The 25161-nt window shown below is 41.1% G+C and overlaps 1 protein-coding gene across 7 annotated transcripts in view; it reads right to left on the bottom strand.

The window, feature by feature from the left end:
- The window catches only part of LOC125457328 (galactosylgalactosylxylosylprotein 3-beta-glucuronosyltransferase 1-like), a 100167-nt gene extending 75762 nt beyond the window's left edge, over positions 1-24405 (bottom strand). For 3 of the 7 annotated variants that reach the window (XM_048541441.1, XM_048541440.1, XM_048541439.1), the window contains exons 1-2: positions 8364-8634; positions 6094-6157 (exon numbers count right to left, since the gene is read on the bottom strand). The gene's annotated coding sequence lies outside the window, so the exon portion shown is untranslated. Of the gene's footprint in view, positions 1-2129; positions 2182-6093; positions 6158-8363; positions 8635-24343 lie in introns of those variants that run through there. The other 4 variants (XM_048541445.1, XM_048541442.2, XM_048541444.1 and 1 more) reach the window with 4 other exon arrangements.
- Positions 24406-25161: the final 756 nt, after the last annotated feature.

The following is a 25161-nucleotide window of genomic DNA, read 5'->3' as shown; positions in this document are numbered from 1 at the left end:
TGACGCTCCTTCCTCAGGCAGCTCAGGAAATTTGGCATATCCATAAGGTCCCTCACAAACATCTACAGACACATCACTGAAAGCACACTGTACAGTTGCATAACGGCCTGATACGGCAACTGCTCTGCCCAGGACCATAAGAAACTACAGAAGGTGGTGTGCACAGCCCAGACCTTCATGGAAGCTGACCTTCCATCCATGGACTCTATTTATAGAGCTCACTGCTGCAGAAAGATTGCCAACATCATCAAAGACCCATCATTCCCCGGTACTGATCTCCTACAGCCTCTTCCATCAGGCAGAAGATACAGAAGACTTGAACACACGCACAAGCAGGTTCAGGAACAGCTTCTTTCCGGCCGTTATCAGACTGTTGAATGGACTCTCGCCTCAAACCTGCAATGTAACCTGTGTGCCTGTAAGTGTTTTTGATCTGTATATCCTTTGCTTGCTGTGATCTGCCTGTACCACTCATAAACAAAGCTTTTCACTGTACTTCAGTACATGTGACAATAAAATCAAAATCAATAAAAATAACATGAGATGACATGGCAAGATATGTGTTGATAAGAGTAGAGTTTGTAAGGGGCAATGGACTTGCTCACAGGAGATGTCAAAGACCCTAAACTTGAGAGTCTATGCTCAGAAAAAGGAAATTTGTGACTCCTACAAATTTGAATCATAGATACCGAGTGATAATGGCTAGATCTAGAAATTGATTAGAATCTTTTATAAATGATATGACCATCCTTGGTTATTTCCTGATATGGAGAAGCCCAGGACCAGAGGACATAATCTCAGAATTGGGGTTCGCACAAGGACAGAAATGAGGAAAAACTTCTTCTGAGTTGTGAATCTGTGGAATTCTTTATCGTAGAAAGATGCTAAAACTAGGTTGTTGAGTATATTTGAGGCGAAGACAGCCAGATTTTTAATCAGTGACGAACTCAAAGGTTATGGGGGAAAAGCAAGGAAGTGGAATTGAGCATGACCAGATCAGACATGATCCCATTGAATGGAGGCTTGAAAGGGGCTGAATAGCCGAATTCGGCCCCTAAGACTTGTGGTTTTTACCTCTGATAATACACCATGCACTATGAGCTGATGAATACTTAACATACTACATACACTTTTAGCAGTATAATTAACTTATTTATTTTAAATGAGTTAACGTTTCCACTAAAATAAAAGAGGGAGTGTGTTCACACACATTATATTTTACTACACCAACATCTTATTTGCAATGTCAGGACCTTAACACATAAACACCCCTTCAGATCATAATGTTTTCAAAACACTGTGTCAACAACAAATTCTGTTCATTTACCACCTTAAAATAATAAAATGTGTCAGGTACTTCACATGCACATTATAAACCAACTTTTAACTAAGTCACACAAAACAATATTAGAACAGATGGTCAAAGAGGAACATTTTAAAGAATATGTTGAGGGAAAAAGAAAGGTAGGGAGATTTACAAGTGGAATTTCAGAACCTAGAGTCATGTTATTCTTCACTGGAGCGGATAATGTAATTTTACATATGTATCCAAGCGTGCATTTATAATCTACTGGAAAGCAGATTTTGACGAGACGAGGCCAAATGCAATTCAACAAAATAGTTCAATTTGCCATTGTTGAATGAACAGAGAAACATTTGTAGTAAGCCAGGCTACATGTGATTCTATCTCACTCCTTGTTACAAACAAAGTAATAAACCCTGCCTTCTTAATATGCTAAATAGGCAGTTTTCCAGTGAGCCCTTTCTCTGAAACTGATAGGCAGTACCTTAGGAGAAAGGCTCCCATTTTCTCATCTGCGACCTTACTGAAACTGTTCCCAGTCACATTTTCTTTCATTGCTAGCAAATGGGTTCTGCTGCACAATAGGAAAACTAATCAATTTAGATGCTTCGCTTCCTTAGGTGGAGTTTCCCCAGAAACAATACACTTTTGTTGCTCTTAAATTAGTCCCAATTAAAACGAAGATTGTCTCTTTTTGTCATTTATGGCTAATATGCAATACATAATTGACACATGAGCAAGTTTGCAATACAACATGATCAGTCAACAACAAGCAACATTTTGAGAACTGTTTGAATTGTCTATATAATGTCTGCCACCCCATTACCTCTCCATGCTGCCAAGTAGGGTGGTAAGACTGGGAGTGATTCCTGGTCAGCCGAGTCATTGGAAAGAAGGTTGGAATTTCTTCAATATTCAACGTTCCTTCGATATTCATATATCAAAACTATAAAATACATGCAAATGCGCATGTTGCCATGGCAACTTGGACTTCCTGAGTGAACTGCAGCACATCAAAACAATACATCCAGTTGTGCTTTCGAGGTATTAAAAGTAGATATTCTTTTTTCCCTAACTGAAAGGTTAATTGCCGTTGAATTGTGACGGAAAGCCCGATTGGATAGACGCATACAATTTTGCTGCTAAACACTCTGCAATCTGAAACTCTAGTTGTAACAAAATATTTTACGTCAGTGTCCCAGAAATGCTGCTTTCGCTCTTCTGAATCAACCAAATTTGTGACTTAGAATGGCTGCCGGGTATTTAGTGCAACCAACTGTGGACTATATGGTGATTTGATTTCATTTTAATTGGAATCACAGCAGTGTTGGAAAGCCCAGCAGCCAGAGTAGAGTGTTTGAGTTTGATTCAGAATTTCAAGGCAGGAGCCTGGTGTCACGTGGAGCTCGGGGTTAGCAACCACTGGCAACTTGATGACGTTGGGTACAGTGTTGCCCCCCAATCCTTCTCGCTGCAATTTTAAATGCAACTGGTGAACCAAATTAAACCAACTTTGAAATTAAAAGTCCTGCAAGGGGCACCATAACAAAAGTCAAAATTTTAAAAGAAAACTTACATGATTTTTTCCAGGATATCATATTGTAGGGGGTGGGGGGCGGATAACGATACAACCCAGCACCCATGGTGACTAACAGTCACGCAAGGCCTGAAGTTACCAGCAGACACTGTATGGTCCCTCTCCAAGGACGCAGGGCATGGACGTAAGCACGGAGTAGAGGCAGGCAGTTGGGAGTTATGGTCCCCTCCACTGCCTGCTGTCTGGACCTGTTGTTGGGCTATTGGCCAGAAGATGCTCACATGTAAAAACAGTAGCTGTGAGCTTACATTGCCTGAGCCCTAGCTACTGGTTTGGGCTGGCTTGAGCTGGTTCAGTTCTGAGGGATGACATAAGGAGGGAGATCCTTATTTGGTGGAAGGGTAATGAGATAATCCTAAAGCTGTCCTTGGAGTGAGCCTGTAGTGGAAAAACACCGTGCTCGGATGAGTTGATGAACCAACAGGAACTAGACACCGCAGTTCAGGAAGATAAGGAAAAAGGATAAAAATGAAGGATTTCAGTGTGTATCAGTGAAAGCTCTGGAGGCCAACCTTTGTAAATTTCAACCTCACACTTGGTTGTGGAGAAGACCCCCAAGATCTAGAAGAGATGTCCAGCCAGTGTGAGCTTCTAATCTTGGCTATTAACTTTTATTTTGCTAACTATTTTGGGAACATCAAGCTTAGTGGGTAGTGATGAATTTCTCCCTTCCTATTAACCATTTTTCTGACCAAATGCTGTGTGTTGCATGTCTGCTTTAACTAAACTAATAAAAGTAATGCTTAGTTGATACAGACTAACTCTTGTCCTCCTTGTGCTGAGCCAATAACTGTTGTTGTGGGAGGCGACTGAGCAAACAGAACAGATTGGTCAAAGCCCAAGAGTAAATCCACAAGAAGGTCCTATAATGTAACTGCTCCCCCTCTGCACCAGGGATCCTAAGATCAGGAGCACACAAGCAAAAATGTAGTAGAAACACCTTTAAAAAACAAAGCAGAGGGTTTGAAGTCTTTAACAATCCACATTATCATGGCTCTCAGGTCCTAGAGGCTGCTAGTATTACAGGCAACCTGGGAGTCCCTGAACCTATTGATCTATGATTTTATGGGACTGCTACATGAAATACCATCCATCCCAAATACTCAACAGAAAGTGGAAGGACCTTTCACCCACAGAGCCCTCCACTGTTTCTGCCAGACATTGTATCTGCCTGACAGCAAGATAGAAATCTAGGGTGTCTCGGATGGTGGAGGAAGATGAAGGGCATGCAGGAGCAGCTCAAACAGCAAATCCTTCTGTGCTGACTGGAAAGAGATGGAGGGAATTTCATGAAGGTGACTCAGGGCCTGAGTCCTTGAGGGAGGGTTTAGGCCTCAGGCCAATGTAAAATTCTGTCTGGATGTGGGTTCAGAGAGGCAGGGGTCCACTTTTTACTCGAGCTGGCTCAATACTACCAGTGCCCTGGTGCCCAAAAGTCACAGATATAGGCCTCTCATTGGCTTTGTGCTGGACACCAACTGATACTTACCTGCCAGATCCCTGTGGTATCATCCAGCACGTTCAAATCTGGTCATCTCGCCCGAAAGCAACCTGAAGCGCTCCCAGTGGAGGTGCTGATCAGCAGTAACCTCATGGCACTCACTGCTCCTAATGGCAGCAAACTCTGATGTGAGGTACCCACATCCTAAACTTTGACTGGCCCCGCTAAAAGGCAGGCAACAGTGACTTACCACAAAGGCAGAAGCTGCATTGCTGTTCTTGAGACTGTATACCTGGCAAATGAATCATGTATCTAGGAAGTTCCAACAAGGCAGGGGCTTAATGCAATGGGATCGCAGTGGGGTCTGACGATGGAAAGTGGTTGCTTTAGGTGCACAGGCACATCAGTGCATGGGCCCTCTCTGTAAGGCTGAGAGACTGAGTGACCCAGCGCTGCTTTTTGTCAAGGGCCATCCTTGACCCTCTCTTGTCCCAAGGAAGTACCATCAAGGACCTGTTAATCTGAATTTTACACTCTGCACTCACCATGTAGAAGTCAGACCCCAGGTCTTTAACTGTCCAGAATTTGAAAGCTTACAGAATCGCAAATAAATGTCCACAAATCCACCCTGTTGACTGCTTTCTTCTGATCAAGAGGCAGGAAGGAAGCTAGCAGCTTAGTCCTCTGAGAAAGGTTGATCAGGTCCCATACCAGATGGAGATTGTCATGAATGTTTCAGCCCCAGGACTGGCCAAGGAGAATCACGTGGTCCAGCATGATGCTAAGGCAGGAAGACCTGGCCCTGGCAAAGGTCTTGCCGTCCATGCTGAGGAAGGAGACCGGGGCTGATTTTCAAGAAGGCAGCAATCACCCCCCTTTGACTGCAATGGCCTTCCACTTTGAGAAGGACATCTTCTCGGTTGCTAAACATTCCTCTAGGATCCATACGGTCTCCAGGATGTCCCAGAAAGTCCTGTGGAATTCCATAATCAGCCAGCCCCAGGAGTTTAACTCTGCAGAGCTGGTTATCGCCATATTGCTGATTGTGGATGTTTGATGTGTGCAGAATTAGCTGCCTACATCACAACAATGACTTCATTTCTAAAGTACCGGCATATTAACCAAAATCTGGCTTTCCAATGACCCGAATTGTCAAGTAAATGGGACATATTTCTCTCGGGAGATCTAAGCACCACTCCTGAAACACACTAAGGTTTAAAATGAAGATCCCATTCATGGGCTCATTCCAGAGGATGGAATCAGTGAGAGTTGTGCACACATAGGGCCTGAGTCCAGAGCAGAGTTTTATGATCTGCTACTGGTGCTATGTAAATGCAAGACCCTTTTTAAAATTAAAAGTCCACTGAATTCTCCAGCATCCTGTTGAAGGTTGCTCCATCTTGAGTACTGAACTGTGTTACATGAATGTAACTGTTAATCTGTGAGGAGTGTAGAATCATAGTAAAATACAGAGGCTGGTTTCCAATTCACAAAAAGCTTGGCTGCAAGTGCAGATTCTATGTCAACCTCACATGATAAGTTTTCTGCCGCACTCCTCACATTTTAATGCTGGCCATGTTTTATATACTTGCACCATTACTCCTTGTTAATTTGGTTCCTGGCTGTTGTTTGCACAGCCATGACTATTAAATAATTTCTATCTTTACAGCTGTGGATCCTCGATATCCTCTATTGTCAGTCATGCTCTGAGAGGCCAACAATATTAACATTCCCATGTACATTCAGACATACCTTTAACTAATGGAGATGTCCATGGTCCGAAACATCTACTGCACTTCCCAGCTGAAGAAGGATGCTGTAAAGGTAAGAAAGTAGAAAAGAGAAGAAATGGAAGAGGAAATTCAGCCAAAGAAAGAAATGAAAATTATAGCAGCATTCCCAAACATTTCAGCCACTCAATTTTTGGTCATGAGATTGAAAGTCGATGCTACAGATCCTGAGTGAACAGTTACAAGCAAGGTCTGTGCTATCTGTGACCTGAGGCAATGACTTTTTTTCAGGCAAACATAATTCATCATGATCAATTTGAAAATAACTTGTTGCTATTTCTACATTTTGGAATCAATTTGAAAATAATTTGGTGCTATTTCTATATTTTGTAGCTACTGCATTCTCTGAAAGACAACCCAGATTCAAAATGATAAAGTATAAGAAGGGTGGGTTTTAGATGACAAAAGTTTTCCTTATTTCTTGCCAGTGACAAATTCCCAACAAGAAAGGATATATTGTGATAATGAAGCCAGCTGATCTTTTTCAGGGTTCTAATGTCTCCCTGAGGTATGACATTCTCTGAGAAGAACTTGATTTAGATTCTGGCTGGCTATGTTTCAATTGATTCTGAGGACACCATGAGCAGCTGCACTTCTACAAGCTGAAACATTTGATTTTCTTCGCGATATCAATAAAGCATATACATTTCCAACTCTAAATTAGCAGTATTCTTCTGCTATGATTGATGGCAATAACACACCTGAGATAAGTAGCTGAGGAAATGTATATTCCTGGAAAATGTGTGCACAGATTTGATTTGTATCAGTTTCAGTCTCTGGAAGGAAAAAATCAAAGCTAAGAAAATGTTACCAGTTAATTCCAGTATTGCTGATTGTTGTATAATTTTCTGGGCCCTGAAACGCTCATCCCATTGATATTTAATTCAAGCAACACCTGAAAGCTTATTGGCATTATTTGAGTAATAAGTTTCACTTTTTAGCATTGATATCAGCTTAGTACCAAGACTGAAAGGTAGAGAGGGTAAACTGAGATAATACTTCCTAATTTGTCAAAATATCTCGTGGCTGATATGGCTATTTCTCAAAGCTAGCTCTTTCCCAAAAGGAAGATTAAGAAAAGCTTTGTAGGATGTCTCATTTAACAATTAAATAACTGCCCAGAGTGACAGAGCTCAGTAATAATTCAGTTCAAAGAATCAATGTATTTCCATTAGGACCTGTGCAACTTTCTCACTTATAGCAACTGCCACTCCAAAAGGCCAAATAACAATGTTGAATGTTTCATTTGCCTCCTTTCATTCAGGCTGGATCTGGTATTGTCTGAGATAGAGAAGGAAGAAATGTTTTCCAAAGGTTTTGGCAACACTCTTGGCTGAAAGTTGCAGGATCAAAGGTTTTAACATTGCTTTTTCTCAAATCTGGGATCTAATATTATTTAAGAGTGGGGGTGGTCAACGAACAACAATGCTCTATGTTATTTTCAGGCACAGCAGTGCTCTGTCAGAGAGCTTGTTCTTCTCTGCTAGGCATCTGTTCTACTGGAAATATCCACACTGTCAATGCTCTAGTAATACCCGCCAAGCTCAGGGGGACTCCAGGGCAGCCTTATGTTGCTAGGACCTAACCCATGAAGTGCATAGATTGCTGTCAATACGATCTCCATGAAAATCAACATATAAATTGAAAGCTTTATGTTCTTTTATTTATGGTGATAAACTATAGTCTCTCCATATTGTCCTCCCTTGATATTCCACACAAAATGTTCTTGCATGATATGTTAAACTTATTCAAGGGTTTATTTTGGCAGTTCCAGGCCAGAGGATTTAAAAGGTCATATTTCTCATGCTGCAAGCTCTTCGGCCTGTACATGGTATGCCTGAGATTATGTGTGATGCTAAATACAAATTAAAATAACAAAAGTGGATCAAATTTCTAAAACATACCAGACACTACTGTGAATCATAACCATCTTACCTACTGACAAAGATTGAAGTTCAAACATTTCCTGCAAGCCGGCTCTTGCCTTTTAAAAATGGTGTGAAACATTTCAGAACACCACAAGAAAAAACTGGAGATACAATCATCAAAATGTCTCTACATTCAGTTTCAGATTCTTACTGATTAAATACTAACTGCATAGGTTCAGTTGTACCATTAGACATGGTCATTTGATCATTTGAAATTCAAGTGACACTTAGTCATACAGCTAATGCTGCAATTACCTAGTGAAGAAAATAGGAATAGTGTAAAGTCACACGACTTATTACTTACCGGTGTGACTGCTGCACTTTTCTGTCATCAAATCAGCGTTCCCTCTTTTTCAGAAGAATAAAGCCAGGCAAGCAACTCACAATATATGAGTTCCAATTACCATTCAGTAAGGACATAACCAGCAGCAAGATAAAAGCGAATTGAAAGAAGTTTCTTCAGGCTGTGCTCAGTTGCAAGATGTGCGATGTGTGTCTTGTCTTCTTATGAATGAAATACTGAGCAAGCAAAATCTTGCAGGCTGCAGAAGTCAGCTCTGCAAATGCCTGTCACGCCTGTGCAGACTCTCCTTAAAGCTGCACTGCTAAAGGAACACCTACAGTCCTGAAGCAATAGTCAAACCTTTTCATTTGGGTGTCCTGTAATGTGATTGAATTATTGAGGGGGGTGTAATGTAGTGACAGATATAGCTTTGGATTTGATACAGAATTACTCAGTTAATAAAATATATAGTCTGGAGACAAAAATTGGGATTCATTCTTTTTTTTTAACCAGACTAAAATAAAAAGATAGCTTAAATGCACTGTCCACTTACCGACAAAGGGCTAAATCCCCCCTAATAAAAGCAATATAGGTGCAATCTTCCCAGCTCTTGAGTAACATGGGCAATGGCAAGCAGTTGGGAAAATGGAGCGACAATGGCAGAAATGAAATTCTCAACGTCAAGAAAACAATTTCTGATTCTGAGACGGAGTTTTGAACAGCAAGATGAGAACCTAGTTAGTGAGAGGCCCTTTTGCATGTTTTAGCCAGTAGTGACTGATCTAATCTCATTGAAATGCACTTTTCTACCCTCCTATGTACCAGAGAAAAGCTAGGTGGTGACAATTCCCAGGATGAAAGTCAGACTGAGTACCTGGTGGATCCAGCTCATTACCTTCCCCTCCGGGCATCTAACCTGGGCAGCAGTCACCAACATTACACAGAGTGCTCCAAGATTGCCCCCAATTCATATCTACTGAGGCTGACATCGGACATGTACCAGCTTCACTGCGCCTTCATGGCACATCTCCAACTCACTTACAATAGAGTTCTCCCTTTCAGTGCTGTACTCTGCAGCACGCATGGCCCCTTTTGTTGGAATGATGGGATGAGGACACTTTGCACACAGGGACACAAACGCAATTCACGGATTAGACCATGAGGGTCCCTCACTTGCTTTCTTAGCATTATCGCATTTTGCACCTACTTGAATCCTCACTGCGCTACCTAGCCTTGCCTTTTTATACATTGCCCCCTCAGCCAGAGCTTGAAGGTTCACATCACTTATGTCTTGACTGTTAGTGCAGACACAAAGCCAGGCAACTTGCTATGGTTGTCAGCAGTGATCAGTCAAGGTGTTGGATTTATTGTTGTACAGCACTGTGTTATGTCGATGTTGATGATACCATGTGCCAACAGATTACATGATAAACACGTAGCATGTGCTTCAAACAAGTCACCATGTCTGAAAGCCCAAGGGGAGTAGCCCTTACTCGTGTGAAGGGGAACACGCCTTCTGTCAGGGGAATGGCACTGTAATGCAAGGGCAGTATCTGATGTCAGTGAAGGGCTTGGATATGGTTGATTAGCTGCATGGAATGTGCAGGGTCAGGGGTTTTGTACATTTTACAGCCCATGGATTGTTCCACAGTCACTCCTGCAAGTCCAGTTCAATCAGCCTGAGGACCATGTTAAGTCAGTCAGAGAACTGCATGCAGAGCATCAGTGATCTGTTCACTCATCATTCACAGCTGTTTCTCAGTGTCAGTCATGGAAATGGGCCACAGTTAACCCTGGAGACCTGTCCACAATGCCAAGTGTTATGAGGGGCAATGTTCTCTCCAAGCATGTAATGCAGATCACAGAATTGATGATAGTTTTTGAAATCACTGCTGCATAAGGACCATAGAGCTAGTGAGAGATAAGAAAAATTAGAGGGAATGGTGATCAGCGGCTATTACTTTGTTTCGGAAGCTGAGGAATATAGTTGTGGGAATTGGAGGCAGCGTGCAGGGATACAAAGGGGTTAATGAGTGTGAAATAGAGACAAGCTAACACAAGGGGGCAAGATGATAGAGTATGGGAGCCAAGGGGTACGGCAGGACGGGATTTATTGATAGTCACCACCAACTTGGCTTTGATGGGGGAGGGGGAATAGCGCACTACTATGTTTGACATAACTGTGCTGTATGCCGGGGTCTCACGGGGTAACATGGGGAGGTAAGCAGTTAAGTAAATGGGTTGGGTGACAATGTTGGTGAAATTAATGGGTTTGACAGGAAGGAAAAGGAAGAAGGGAATGTGAAGAATTGGGGCATCGCCTCGATGGAAGGGTTGAGCCGTGACCCTCTCTATGAAGTGTGACCTCTGTTGCCTTTTGTCCTCATCCAAATAATTTGTGCACAATGGAAAAGAAAATGGCTGCTACCACATCTGGAGGAGCAGAGTAAGTGTTTCATTCGCTGAGCAAAGGTGTACATTTGTGATGTGAGTCCCTTCAAAGGGGCAAGACCATTAAACAGACACCTACTTAGTAGAACTGCAGACCGTCTGTTACCACAAAATGTTCTGTGTGGACTTTACACATTGTCCCACTTTGTTGACAAAACACCCTGGTCTAAGCACTCTTGACCACGTCATTGATGACTATAGTTGAATCCCACCAATTGCTCTCAGGCATAGACAATATCTTGTAGCCTGGAAAGGCTCACAATGGTCACCAAAGCTGCAATCATCTTCCAAGGTGACCTAGCCTGCAGAAGGTGCAGGAGCTGCTCCCTTCAACTGAGGAACACCCACATCTGCACCAGGACCATCATCAACCTTCAGAGGATGTGAAGCTTAGAACTACTGAGGAACCTTCAGCAATAGAGACCCTCATGACCCACAGTCACTTATCTTCCATGGAATGCCATGTAGGTGAGAAAGGGACACTGCCGCTAAATTCTGTCGAGAAGTGGGAGTTAGAACACGCTGTCCAGCTAATTTATGATACAGTACCTTCTTTTACTGGGATCATTGAGGGCAACAGGATGACTTGATATCAACTTTCCATACAGATCATGTCCGCAGCTTTATACCAATACTATCCAGACAATCTCTGCCACAAACTACTGGAGAATGGACCAAGGCTTTGGGCTGGATATGGGAATCTGAGACTTGCTCAGCATTGTACTGACTAAGAAGGTGACGATATTCTTCAGATGGAACACAGCTTGGCATCCTATGCTGCAGTGACAGGACTATTTTTAACCAATGTCTGTCAATGAAACTGAGTTGCATGAAGCCATAGAAGTCAGAGCTATACAATATGGAAAGAGGACCTTGGACCCATCAAGTCCATGATAGTCATCAAGTGTCTACCTACTCTCGTCCTATTTCCCACTTGTCCTGTACCCTTGCATGTTCTGCTTCTCCAACTGATCATATGAATGCCTCTTAAATATTGTGATGGTTCCGGCTTCTACCACCTTTTCAGACGGTAAGTTTCAGATATCTACTACACTATAGATGAGAAAAATCTTCCATAAATCCTACCCAAGTCTCATTCCTGTTACTTTAAGTCTACCCTCCCTAATTATTGATCCGTCTGCTAAGGGGAGAAATTTCTTTCTATCTACCTGATCAATGCCCCTCAGGACATTATAGTCTTCAATCAGGTCCCTGCTAGGCCTTCACTACTCAAAGGAAAATAATCCCAGCCTATCGAGTTGCTCTTCATGGCAGAATCATTCCAGTCCAGGCAACATTCTGGAGAATCTAGTCTGTACCCTCTCTAGTGCAATCACATGTTACCTATAGTGTAGTGACCAGAACTGCACACAACACTCACACTGTATCCTACCTAACACCATACACAGCTCCATCATAACCTCCTTGCAGAAGGCAAATATCCGCTATGCCTTCTGAACCACCCTTCCTACCTGTCCTGTTATCTTCAAGTATCAATAGACACCAAGGTCCCTCTGATCCTCTGTACTTCCCAGGGCCTGACCATTCGTTGTGTACTCCCTTGCTTTGTTGGTCCTCCCAAAATGCATCGCCTAACAACTTTCAGCAGACTTTCTTCCTCTCTATTAACTACACCACCATTTTTTGTGTCATTTGCAAAGTTACTGAACAAACCTACTAAATTAGTGTTTAACATCATTAGTGTACACAACAAAAAAAACAAGTGACCTGGCACTAAATCACTGGACTCAGTTTTCCAGTCACAAAAACGACCTTCAACTATTGCCCTCTGCCTTGTGCTACTAAGCTAATTTTGGATCCAATTAGCTAAATTGCTCTGAACCCTGTGGGCTATTACTATCTTGACCAGTCTCACGTGCGAGTCTCACCTTGTTAAAAGCTTTATTTAAGACCATGTAGACTATATTCACTGCCCTACCCTCGTGCCTACATTGAATAACCTCCTTGAAAATTGAATCAAACCTGTCAGAGATGATCTCTCCATGACAGAGGCTTGTTGACCATCCTCGAGTAATCCTTGCCTCTCCAAGTGAAGATTAATTCTGTGCCTTAGTCATCTTTCACTGATTGCAAATGGTTTGATGCTGCTGAGGCTAGCATTCCCTATGCATTGACAACTGCAAGTGCAGATTAATGCTTTGATTTTGTTTTGCTGTTCATGTAGTTTAATAACAGTTACAGGTGGATGGAAGCCTTCGAAACATCTGATGCTGCCACCATTCAATCCTGCCACAGTTCCATGCTAGTATGGGCATTAAGGAGAGAATAGCTATTACTTAGACATGATGTGGTCCTAAAGATCGCTAGCTTTTCTCCAGTCATTTTTGTAGCTGCAGCTAAAATGGCAGTCAGCCACACAGCTGAGGCTGATAAGTGGACATATATTGACAAATTTAAGAACATATTTACAATGAAGTGTCAATGGGTTGGAAGCAGCCAGCCCGACCGAGTAGAGCCTGTTGGCCTCAGACAGATGACACTCACTGTGAGACGCCATGAGACTCCCCAGAATTGGCACTTAGTCAAGGTTTGGTAAAGCTCAGCCCAATATATTCATATAGCTGACAGTTGCTTCCTCATCCAAATGATTGTGCTATGCACCCAATGCTAAATACACAGCTAAATGGCTGCAAGCTTAATCAAACGACACTGCATTGTGAGAAGTTATCAGGAGTTCAAGCCAACCTACGTTTCTTGTATCGCATTCACTGACACACTTAACTCTTTCTTAAAGATCAAGGTGATGTATAACTGGAGGCATGTATAGAAATAACAAGAGCATGTTCTGGGAAGCTTAGAAAGATGTGAACTAGGCACCACAATAGTGTAAAGTAAATAGACGCTGTATATGGTAGAATTGAACTTGATGAAATCTTTTGTAATGCAGGTCCCTGTTCCTTATCAGGCAAAATTTGATATCTTTAATGAAACCATCGAGCTATTGTTATGTTGCTAATAATTGCGTATATTATGTAGCAGCTGTCAATAGATGCTCTTGCATGTCCTTCCCCATATGCACTCACCTTTAATGCAGCAACCATGACATTAATCATGGTCAGTAGTGGGTGAAAAACCAGTAAAAATAATGGTATTCTCATATCTTTTCTTCCTTCTCATATCCCACTTCTCCATCATCCAATAATTTCTTCTGATGTGGCACTTACAGAGGGGTCTAAATGTACATTTCTGGATTTCTCCCACTTCCCCTCATCTCAATGCTACACAGCTTTTCATAAGATGGTGCTTCGATCATGTGACAGTTGACACACTACACAGGCAACAGAACAAATAAAGAGCTTCAATCTGAGGAAGAGTTACCAGGCCCAAACCTCTAAGTTTGATTTCTCTCCAGAGATGCTGCCAGACCTAATGAGGTTTTCCAGCAAAAGCAACATCTATTGGCAGCTTTTCAAGCAAATTTTGTTTTTGATGCTTACAATTTATTTAAATTATTTTCTGATTTTTTTCTTTTTAACTAAACTTTGTATGCAAATTAGTTCCTAGCAATCCATAGATTGTATGAAGATTGGTCATACCAAAAGATACATTTGTGGATGTGCTGGAAAACTGTCTTCACAATATTTTGACTTCCTTAACATATATTCACGAGCAGTTTCATTAAGTGACTGGTGAATGGATCCCAGCTGCATGTTCTGATTGGTAGTAGCTACTTTTAATCTAAATATTGACCACTATTGATTAAGGAATGTTGTGTTTTATGCCTCAGAGATATGCAGAAATGCAGGTTCTATGTATGAACAGGAGCTTTATTACAATATTTCACAAAGTGTCTGCTAGGTTTCAGTATCTGATGCTTGATTAACAGCACAGTGAGCATTCAACAGAGAGATTCAATCAAACAATTGAAAGCAACATCTTGTCAACCCCCATCCCCACCTTTCTAAAACTGAAGGACTTCATTTTAAATTAAACCATCCTCTCCAAAAATCATATGTGCTTCAAATTGTTTCTTAGCACTCAAATTTCTTCTTCTCTCAGCACAGATATGGTCTTTGAAATATGACGGTTGCTGTTGAAGGTGCTGAGATCTACAAATTTCAGGATTTCATTCCACGTGATCATCTTGACGAGATGGAAAGTCAATATAGAACATACATAGAACATAGAACATTACAGCACAGTACAGGCCCTTCGGCCCTCGATGTTGTGCTGACCTGTCATACCGATCTTAAGCCCATCTAACCTATACTATTCCATGTACGTCCATATGCTTGTCGAATGATGACTTAAATGTACCTAATTATATCATGGTCACTCGCCAGAAAGTGAAATGTGTGCTCTTAATCACTGTCCTCAAAATCTGGTCTGCTTTGTATCCATCATCTCACATACCGAAACGTCAGCTTTTGTGCTCCTAAGATGCTGCTTGGCCTGCCGTGTTCATCCAGCTCCACACTTTATTATCTCGAACTCTCTAGCATCTGCAGTTCCCATTATCTCTCATCTCACATTCCATTTTGTGTTTGACAAACCTACTGGAGATTTTTGAGGATATAACAAGAGAACAAAAGGGAGAACCAGTGAATTTTTAGAAAGCGTTTCACAAAATCCCACATAAAAATCAAAGCTTGTGGAATTGATGGCAAGACACTGGAATCAACTGAGAATTGATTAGCGGATAGAAAACAGAAAGTAGGATTAAGTGTCAGCGACAGCCATCGTTGTATGATAAGGTTTAACTTGACAATGGAAATTGACATTGATCAGTTCAGAGTAAGAATATTCAGGTGGGTGGACCAGATACTTTACTGGGGCAAGAACACAGCAAAGCACCTTTCCCAATCCAAGGTTATTACAAACTATTTTACAGCCAATGAAATTTTTTTCCAAGTACGGTCACCATTTTAACATAAGAGCAGATGTGCAATCACAAGATCCACCATCATGAAATAAAGAAGCAGATCATCAGTTTTAGATTGTGGCTAAGCTAAAACCGTAATAGTGGTCAGACCTGACATAGTGTGGAGCTGGAGGAACACAGCAGGCCAGGCAGCATCAGAGGAGCAGGAAAGCTAATTTATCGGGTCAGGACCCTTCTTCAGAAACGGGGGAGAGGGAAGGGAGCTCAGAAATAAAAAGAGAGAGGAGGGGTGAGGCTGGGGAAGGTAGGTGGGGTGGTGATAGGTGAGTGCAGGCAGGCAGTGGTGGGGATTGGTCAGTGAGGTGGGAGGAGCAGACAGGTAGGAGCGAAGACAGGCAGGTCAAGGAGGTGGTGGTGAGAGGGAGGGTTGGTCATGGGATGAGCCGGGGGTGGGGAGATTTTGAAACTAGTAAAGGCAACTTTGAGACCATCGGGCTGCAGGCTCCTGTGGCAGAATATGAGGTGCTATTCCTCCAGTTTCCGGGTGGCGTCATTGTGACACTGGAGGAGGCTCAGGATGGACATGTTGCCCAGGGAGTGGGAGGGGCAGTTGAAATGGCTTGCGACTGGAAGGTGTTGTTGTTTGTCGCGAACCAAGCACAGGTGCTCTACAAAGCAGTCTCCAAGACTCCACTTGGTCTCACCAATGTGGAGGACCCCACATCGGGAACAGTGAATACAATTGACCACATGTGCAGATGTGCAGGTGAACATCTGTCTTATGTGGAAGGTTTTTTTTGGGTCCTTAGAAGGAGATGAAGGTGGAGGTGTAGGGGCAGGTGTAGCGCGCAGCAGTTCTTACTGTCTCTACTGGTCAGACTGCAGGGAGAATGCCTCTAACATTATTGAATGACATTCCTTCAATATAGCACTGACGAGTCAGCCTCGCATTTTGTGCTGAAGCTTCTGCTGTGGAACTTGAAACCATGATCACCTGAAAAAAAGCCTGAGAATGTTGATCCAAAATTTGGCTTTAATTTTTTAGCTATCGTCTCATAATCTGCCTATCAATCATTGTGATGCGCATATTCAGTTTGCACAAGATGGACAAATGACATTTCATTACCTACAAACAGATTGGTTGTGTCAGCTGAGGATAAATGCTGAGGTCATAAACTATTGCCAACTTTAAAAAGAAATGTACTGATAAATTTAGCAGCTTCTTGCAGGGCAGGAGCCAATACAAATTGCAATATATTAATAACTAACATCTAAACAACTCAGCGACTTACCGATAGAAAACTTAGCATTCATTTCTCCTGCTCCCACTGTTGTCAATGTAGCATGCTCTAATTCATAAATATGCCTTATTAATGTGCATTTTCAAAATTCAAAGCCTCCCTTAGACATCAGATTTTTGCATAAGAATACCACGTTTAATTAATGCATATTCCCAAACCTACATACAACTTGATGATATTAAAATGTAACAGTTTGTTTGCAGTCAAATATTTACAGACAAGTTTTTGATTTGCCCTCTGACTCAGAGCTTCTTTAATCTAAAAAGTAGCATCTGACGGCAATGTTTAAATGACTACTATATTTGTGCTTGGCTGCATTTAAAGGTTAAATACACGTCAACGTCACTAGGAAAGCAGATACTAGCCACACAATCTAATATTATAATTATATAAAGTCAGTCAGCCACATCAAACACCCATTTTTAGTTTATTTCTAATTATCCCTAACCAGTGCCTGATGGTTTTGCCACCAATGAGTCAGACGTTGTTTGCATTAAAGCAGAGGCACTATTCAAAGATAAGAAGATAAATTTGTTGGCTTTGGTGATGCGTGAGAAACCTTAACTCTGATTCTTTCTTCACAGATGCTGCCAGACCTGCTGAGCTTTTCCAGCAACTTTGTTTTTGTACCTGGGAAGCAACGTTAGTGATGAAATGACTGTTTCATTGATCAAAGATCAAAGGAGACACTGAGGTCAGAAAATATGATAAGTCCTAAGAGTGAAACTCTGAAAAGACAAGTGATGGCATCTGTTTGTTAGCCTTTCAAAGATCCGGAAGGAAAACCTTCCTCCAAAAATAAAAAGAAACAATGTGAAATGGAGATGTGCTCTCTCTCTGGAGGAGGTCATGATGCCAGACCCTTACCAGCTTGCTGTGAGGTCACCAATTGGGTCGGTTTTGTCTCTGGAGAAACAGCCAGCAGTGTTTCAAGAAGGTAAATGACCTTCACTGCTCCTCCGGGTTAAGTGCAACATTCCTCCCTCTGTAGCCTCACACTCACTCTGTCTCTGTTACTGTACCCACCTCTCACCAAGGCTCTTCCTCTCAGGTTAAAAATACATCCACAGCCTCCAGTACCTGGACATGTGAATGAGTCCGGTACCATCCAGATCCCATTCCCGATCACCATCCCCATAAACGCAATGCTCCCCACCCCTCCCCAGGTCCCAACCCAGCCTGTCCACATGAGCCTAAATCCACCCACCTTTCTTGCTGACTCCCTATCCAGCCTCTGCCTTATGAAGTGGCCATGCCACGTCCAGTGGTGATCGGTGACTCTCTTGAAGCCAGCCTGATCCTAACTTTGCGTGACCCTCTTCCCGCTCGGCATGTACCAGAGTCCCCCTTTCAAATACAGCCCTCTAATTCACAATTGTGATCCCCTCTTCCCTCCAACCTGCAATCCTAAAACCTCACAGGTAGGTTTCTGAGTCTCCTTCCCATGGCAGCAGGTGATGATATAAACAAAAGATCAAAGGGTCAGAGAACTGATGCAAATGCAGTAAACACGTTAAATCTTTAAACAGTTGGAAAGTAGATTCAGGTTTCGATTGATTGATATAAAAGTCTCAGGATTTCTTTCAAGTCACTACCCTCCGATAAAGGAAGGCTTTATCAGTATACCAGAGGTGACATCTAAGGTCAGACAATGCATTATAGGTGTGAGTTCTTGTTTAGAATCTGTCTGTGTTTTAACCTAAGTCAGACTGGTTTTATTTCCAAAGTATTTGCATTATAATTAATCAAAACCTGTATCTCCTTTCTAACTGATTGGTCAATACATTCACATCAGTTCTATGATAACAAGGTGTGAAGCTCGTTGAACACAGTGGGCCAGGCAGCATCAGAGAAGCAGAAAAGCTGACGTTTCGGGTCGGGACCCTTCTTCAGAAATGTCCACACTCAAAACATCAGCTTTCCTGCCCCTCTGATGCTGCCTGGCCCACTGTGGTCAACCAGCTCCACACCTTATTGTCTCAGTCTCCAGCATTGGCACTTCCTACTGTCTCACATCAGTTCTATGACCCTTTGATCATTTGCTTATAAATTCGGTGTCTGATGCCATCCTTCTCGCTAACACCTGAAGAAGGAACGAGACTCTGGAACCTTGTATTTTCAATTAAACCTGTTGGACTATAACCTAGTGTCATGTGATTTTTGACCTTACATTGTGTGGATGGACCCAATAGACTGATCATGGCCCATTCCTGCTGAGTGACCACACTGGGACACCTCAGACAGGATATGACCAGACCCTGTTTGATGGGCCACCTGCCTGATTGTTTGGAACCAACAGGAGTATATCAGTGTGATCAGGCAGAGAGGGAACTGTTTGTGACACTTCTTGTGGTTCCATAAGAACATTTGGTGGGATACCATTAACTAATTCTCTGAGGTTGAGCAAGATTCTTGACCCATTTATCGCAGACCAATTTAGCAGAGGCATACTTTAAAAAGGCCTTTCTTTTACAGCACTCCTGAAGATGTAGATGGTCCCTTTTTACCTGCGATGGTATTGATAATCTATAGATTATTTCACTCAATAACGTTCTCTGACAAGATTGTTTCTAATTCTTGGATAACGGCATTTACGCCAAATCAAATGGACAAAAAAGATCCTACAGTTCTCCTGCTCTCAAACTGTATCCAAACTGATGAATAGTTTTTACTATTCCTGTTATAGTTCCCAAGCTTTTAATTGTTCCTATCTAAACTTTAACCCATATATATTATTCTCATCTACGCTTTCTTTTAACGACAATTTATATAAATCCCAAATTAATATTTTGAGATCAATTGCAGACTGATTAATTCTTCCAAGTTCTCAAAACAAAACATATATACTATTTCCATCTTCTCTTCTCATTATTACATTCTACCTCATTTGAAGATCTTGGAGAACCTTTCCTGTCCACTAAAATCCTCTTTAAAATGAAGCCAAACATTTCTATTTGATTCCCAGGTATTAACATCTCTTGTATATTCTTTCTTTACTCTCAGATGTCTCAGTTTGGTAAAAAATACCTTGCTAAATTCCTTTAGACTTTTCATATTTCGGAATGATTCCAAATTCAAAACTCAGTCTTGTTGCACAACAGGTTTCCTTTCATTTTAAATTCCTTTTATTTAAGATGTGCTGTTTCCATAGAAACTATGTGAGTGTGTGGTAGTCTGCCTGTGTATTCATTCGTTATCTTTTATGTCTCTGTTTTTTGGTCAGCACTTGATGTTTATCACTGCCTGTCTTCTAGAATAGGAAACAAAGGAAACAAAGATGCTTTGTAGTTCTGGTCAATCATACCTGTTAGAAAATGTAAAGTAAAAATATAGCATCAAAAAACACAAAGCTGTTTGGTGTTAGACACCTAAAAACATTCCTAATTTCAAAGGCCAGAGCGTAATATTCCATTTCATGAGACTTTTACTTTAGCAAGTTATATTTCAAACTTTGCTTTCTGACTTTCCTCCTGAAAACATCTTTTATATCTTTTCTTCAGTTTCCCTGTGCAGTCCAAAGTTTCCCAGTCAGCGACGCTTCAACTGGTGTGTTCCATTAGTGGCTTCCAGGGGTCTGACCTATTTGTGTGGCTTTGGCTGTCCTGCTTCACCAGTATGGCTCTGCCTCCTCCCTAGATGCTGCTATTTGAGCCTTCCTTTCGTTTCATTGGGTCATATCAGGTTAGGAATGATGATTTAGAATGGTACTCTCATGAATGCAGAACCAGTCCCATGGATGTCACATGAGATCCTCACAGTGATGTCAAATATTGTTGTTGTTCAACATGACAAACCACCAGGAGTTTCAGATACAATTGTTTATTTGAGAGAATGCAAAGACAGTCAGCCTTAACAGTCTAAGACTAAACTTTGCAAAAACCCACTAGTTTTCAGTGTTTATACACTTCAGATGATGTGCCCAATTCTAATTCTGATCAATTTACAACCCTCCATTACCCACTGCCACTTAATTCCCATTGTGCATACACTAGCCATTGTTCCTGTCCACCCAAGGCCTCCCTTATACTGATAATTGTTGCATCCCTGATTCTATAACTCATGCCTGGCCTGGCTTTTTCCCATCTACTTATACGTTTTTCAGTACAAAATCTTTTAAACTAATCTGTATTCAAGACTTTCAGCTTTAACCATTTTATCACTTAATAAAACTCAAGGCAATCAGGAAGAGCCAGCATATTTTTGTGAAAGGGAAATCATGCTTAACCGATTTACTGCAGCTCCTTGAAGGAGTAATACCTGCTGTGGATAAAAAGGAGACTGTACATGGATGTCCAGTTTGATAAGGTGCCATATAAATCATTATTGTGGAAATGTGGAGCTCATGGTGTCGGGGGCAGCTTGGATAGAAGATTGGCTGAAAACTGGCAGATAATAGAGAGTATTCATCTATCTGATTGAAGAATGAGATGATGGAGTCCAGCAAGGATCTGTGGTGAGCCTCAGCTTTTTACAATTTTCTCAATGATTTTCATGAGAGGAACAAAGACAGAGTAGCTAAATTTGCAGATGACACAAGGATGTACACTGTGAAGAGGATACGAGAAGGATGCGGATCAATGTATTTAGGTTGACAACTTGGGCAAAAATCTGGCAGGTGGAGCATAATGTGAGAAAATGTGAAGTTGTTCACTTCGGCAGCAAGAGTAAAAAAGCAGAGTAACTATCGAAACAGAGAATGGCTGCAACAATCTGAGGTGCAGAGGGACCTGGGTGTTCTAGTCCATAAGACACAAAATGTTTGTATGAATCTACAGAAAGTAATAAGAAGGCCAATGATATGCCATCCTTTATTGTGAGAGGAGTTAAACATTAAAGTAAGGATGTTATGCTTGAGTTGTACAGGGCATTGGTGAGACCACATCTTGAAAACTGTGTGCAGTTTGGTCCCTTTATTTAAAGAAGGGTTGAAGGCAATTCAAATGAGGCTTACTAGATTGATACCTGAAATGAGGGAATTGTCAAATGAGGAAAATTTAGACGGTATGGCCTTGTTTCCACTGGTGTTTGGAAGAATGAGGGGTGCTTGATTGGAATGGATGAGACCATGAAAGCTCTAGATAAGCTGAACATGGAAAGCTGTTTCATTTTGAGGGTGAGTATGAGCAATGTTTAGAAATAAAGGGTCAACTTTTACAGGTTGGCGTTGAGGATTTTTTTCTTTCAGATGATATGCAACTTTGGAACTGTCTGCCTTAGATGGTGGAGGTTGAATCAATAAACATTTTAAAGGTAGAGGTAGCTAGATTTCTGTCAGACAGGGCAATTGCAGGTTATTGGTGGTAGATGGGAATGCAGAATTCAAAACACAAACAGATCTGCCATGATCTTTTTGAATGGGGTAGCAGTCCCATGGGAGCAAATGGCCTACTTCTGCTCCTAATGTGTACATTTGTATGTTTCTATGAAGCATGCAAGATGAAAAGCTTAAACAAAATATCTTTATCTTTCAGCTATTTTCAAACTTTATACTATCGAACAGTCATTCTGGAGGTTGATCCTGGGGCCCATACACAGTGTTAACTGGGAATACTGCACTGGTGGAATAAAATTAGCCCTTTACCTGACTCGGGTAACACTACATAAACAAGTAGTGAACTGGTATTTGTGAACAATGTTTTCCTTTTAAATTAATATAATCATTAACACAACAGTCACTTAAATACATAGTATAAAAAGAGGAACAGTTAAATTTGTTGACAGTGTGCACTTTATTAGCTTGTGTAATTTAGCAGTCAATTTTCTTTTATTATTCACTAGGGATGGGTAAATAGTCTCCTAGAGAATGCAAACCAACTTCAAACTGTGAAAGTGGTTATTTCCTTCTGCAGTTCAATGCAAATGTGGCTCAGTTCCAAGTATTTGTTACATCATTCAAGTGAATCCCAATTCATTTGAACATAAACCAGGCAGAATTCATTTGAGCCATAATTTCTGATAATCCCTTCAATTGCAGACTTTGTCACGTTTCGAATGCAGCTATTTATTATTATTAAGACTCGATGAAAGGAAGCATAATGTTTTTAATTGTCAAAGTGCACCAAAATTGAATTCAGATATAATCCTCAGTGCTTCAGTATCTTTGAAGCCCATTACTAATATTTTTAATTGGATTCAGTGGCTATTGCAGAATTTTCTTGCCAGACTGAATGTTGGACGGTGCAATGATGTTTTTTGCAGGTATTCTTGACTAGGAGATCTCCAGGCCATCAGGTCCTGGAGTCATTCTGAACATACTTATTTCTTTGTCTAAAGTTGAAACTTCAACAGTTGTTGTTCATGTTCCTAATGTGCCTGATATGCAGTTTCTGCTGTAACGGCCATATCCTAAAACCAGTTTATCATTTCTGTTGGAACAATAGCCAAGAAACCAGCTCACCCTCCTCTGTGTTCTCTGACTGAAGAAAGACCCTATTGTACATGCTAGGAATTGCAGCAATCAAAACTAAATTCATAACAATTTAGTCATACAGCTGAGCTGCATGCCCTGTTTGACCTTCAAGCAGTTAGATCACAATACTTTGGATTTCTGATCATTCAAATCATAAACTGCAACTTAAGTCTAAGAAAAGGAATAATCTCCACTATGAAAGCATTTAAATACCCTTAGACTCCCATGATGCAATGGAAGTTGGGCAGAAAGCTGACTAATCACAATTGGCTACAAGGCCACCATGCAATGCTGAGGGTGTCAGTTTGATAAGAAGTCTTTTGAAGTGCCTGCAAGCAAAACTAATATGCTACAGTTAATCGTCAACAAATTTTAGGCAATGAGGAGATTCTGAATAACTTGCTTTTATTAGGTGAAAACAGAAAAAAAGTTATTCCTGATATGAATTATTTCAACATAAAAGAGTAATATGAAGTCATTTCCATGAAACTATGGTGAAATAAACACATTAATATTGTACATCAAAACTATGATCCATTTTAATAATTTTGGGGGTGATACTGTACCAAGTCCCTTTAATACTTATCTAATGTCAGCTGGATGATGTTTGATTTATTCTGAATGCTGCTGCACAATAATTATATATTTTATGTTTTTTTCCATAGAGTTCAAATGGAACAGAAATGTTTTTGGGGCTGGTGATCAACGAGAGAAGTTAAGCCAATTATTGGTGGAAGACAATCCAGTTAACTTTAAGCAAACACCAAAGACCAGGTTTCAATCCAAGGACAGTCAAAATAAAGAACCAGTATGTATTATTATGCTCAGTTGCAGTCATGAAAACAGCCCAAGTCTGATATACTGATGTAACAGGCATCATACATCTTTATAGAGTAGCCTTTCATATTTCCAAGAATTATGCCCTGTGATTTAATTCTGCATGATACCATAGCATGCTGGTTCAGAATGCATATTTAGTGAACAAAAACATACTTACGATTTCTGAATAGCAGGCTTAATAATGCTGTTAGTGCTGGCTCTGCACCTCCATCGGAATAATATAATGTGGTTGGTAGCCCAGTAGATAAAAGCTTGTGAATTCATAGGAAGGAATGTAAGCTCCCATTTCACAAGGAAGTTGACATTTGTCACTGCAATTATTTGTTATGTGATGATGTTTTTAATGATTTGGGTTGTGCCTTTTAATTTGAGGTTATCAATAAGCTTTTGTTTCAGAATCATGTGGGCCACTGAGAATGGAGACAAAAGAACAAATAGAGAAGTACGGGAGGTTACTTATGTGACTGGAACATTCTTAGCATTCTTAAGGCTTTTGTGCAAATTTTAGTTGTTTGAAAGATTAGATTAATGTGCAAATGATTATTAATACAAATTTTACAATATGCCAGTTTATCAAAAGTTTTTTTGTATTCATTCATGGGACGTGGGTGTTGTTGGCTGGTCAGTATTTATTGCAAGTCCCTACTTTCTCTTGAGAAGATGGTGACGAGCTGCCTTCTTAAACCTCTGCAGACCCACGATGTACTTAGTGAGGGAGTTCCAGGATTTTGACCTAGTGAAAGTGAAGGAGCAGTGGTGTATTTCCAAGAAAGTATGGTTAGTGACTTGGAGGGCAACTTGCAGGTATTCCCATGTATCTGCTGCCCTTATCCTTCTGGATGGTAGAGGTCAGGGTTTGGAACGTGTTGTCTAAAGAGCCTCCATGAATTTCTGCAGTGCATCTTGTCAACAGTACACTGCTGCTACTGAACATCGATGGTGGAAATGAATGTTTGTGAATGTGTTGTCAGTCAA

The sequence above is a fragment of the Stegostoma tigrinum genome, chromosome 12 (genome assembly GCF_030684315.1).
Source record: "Stegostoma tigrinum isolate sSteTig4 chromosome 12, sSteTig4.hap1, whole genome shotgun sequence".
In the NCBI taxonomy this organism is placed as follows: Eukaryota; Metazoa; Chordata; class Chondrichthyes; order Orectolobiformes; family Stegostomatidae; genus Stegostoma; species Stegostoma tigrinum.
This window is presented reverse-complemented; position numbering and strand designations above follow the sequence as displayed.